Source organism: Lupinus angustifolius, chromosome LG05, assembly GCF_001865875.1.
Source record: "Lupinus angustifolius cultivar Tanjil chromosome LG05, LupAngTanjil_v1.0, whole genome shotgun sequence".
In the NCBI taxonomy this organism is placed as follows: Eukaryota; Viridiplantae; Streptophyta; class Magnoliopsida; order Fabales; family Fabaceae; genus Lupinus; species Lupinus angustifolius.
The window spans coordinates 17,651,894-17,653,626 of record NC_032013.1 but is presented as its reverse complement, the minus strand read 5'-3'; positions in this window follow the sequence as shown (position 1 = coordinate 17,653,626).

The window sequence follows — 1,733 nt, the reverse complement described above, 5'->3', positions numbered from 1 at the left end:
TTTAAAGATGAATTGTCGCTTGGGCGACTTGTTCTCGCTTGAGCGAGAGATGCCCAGTTTTAAAATGGTATTGTTGATTGAATTTTCGCTTGACCGAAGGGTCCTCGCTTGGGCGAGAGACAGTGATTGTGTTTGACAATTTGAATTGATTGTTTGAGTATGTAATAACCCTAGTATGAGTATGTAATATAAACTACTTTGGTATAACACCGTAATTGAATTAAAAAGTAAAGTATTCAAGGTGTTGGAATTAAATAGTCAAACTCGGAAATTAATTTAAAAAAAAAAAGTAATCTGAGAAGGATGTATGATTTAGGGCGATGCCCAGAAAAGGATACGTGATACCACGGAGCGAGATCGTCTGACCGTAAGTGGCTTGGTCTGGGACCGTCCAGGGTGATTCAGCGATAGTCGTAGTGGTAGGGACGTTACCCTTTGAGTTATGATGTGAATTAGGGCACTGCCCAGAAAGGAACCCAGGATACCACGTAGCGAGATCGGCTGACCGTAAGAGGCTTGGTCTGGGACCGTCCAGAGTATTCAGTGATGGTCGTAGTGGTGGGATGTATTTCCTTTATATTACGTGTTAACGTAAGATCGGGACCCACAAGAAGCATTCCTGAGGGAGATGACTTAAGGTGGGCCGAGCATGGTAAATAATGATTAAAAAATTTAATCATCTAACTGCGGTTAGTGTTCATATGCATATGGTTAATAATGGAGTAGTGGAGAGGAAATTGACGGTATGACTTAGAGCACCGTGAAGTAAGCAGGGACGGCACTGATTGGACGGTGATTCGCCAACAATGTCTTGAGGGAGAGTCTGGGTGAGACGAGTCCCTTGTATTCCTGGGGAGGTACCCTGTTGGATCGAACAGTTCTCACAGGCCAAACTAGGCAATCTCTGACAACCCCTGGATTGCATTCGAGATCAATGAGAGGGATGCCCAGAAAGCGTTTGTACAACCTAGGTCCGGGTAGGACTGTTCCTGAGGGAACCGATCGATCTATTTTTAATTCCTTGCGAGGATATGTTATTTCGGGTGCGTACAAAGTGGCTTGGTATGGGACCTGTACTCTTGATTTGTTTCCGACTAGGTTATTGAGAGGATATTGGTGTAAGGTGAATGATCATGACATAGCATGCATATATTGCACTTGTGGAAGTGGATTCCCACATTGAGTTATAAACATCATGCATCATTAACATTATGCACATAATATTACTTGTGGTTATGATATTTGTTTATGAAATGTATGTTGATACATTATGGTTTATGTTGATAAGCGATGAGTTATGATGTCGGTTATAGATAATATATGCGTGTGTTATTATTTGGGGTTATGATCCCCACTTATGTGTTAATTAATTATAGTCATGATATTTTGTTGATAAATGATATATTGATAAATGGGAAATATGATATTGTTTAGGAATAAGTGTATTTACATTACATAGGTTGATTTGACAATTGTTTATGAGAACAATTGATGAGTTTGGTTATATTACTCATGTAAATTGGATAGTTGTTTACGAGAACAACTAATGAGTTATAATGTAACATGTTATATATATATATGAACTGTTTTTCATATCTGAGTGTAATATTCTGAGTAAGTCCACGCCGTCAATGAATTTACGTTCATTAGATGTCTTACTCTCTCTATTTCTCTTCTTTTCTATTGCTTGCTTTTCGGACGTGTACTCGTCAGGTAGACAGCTGTACTCGGAT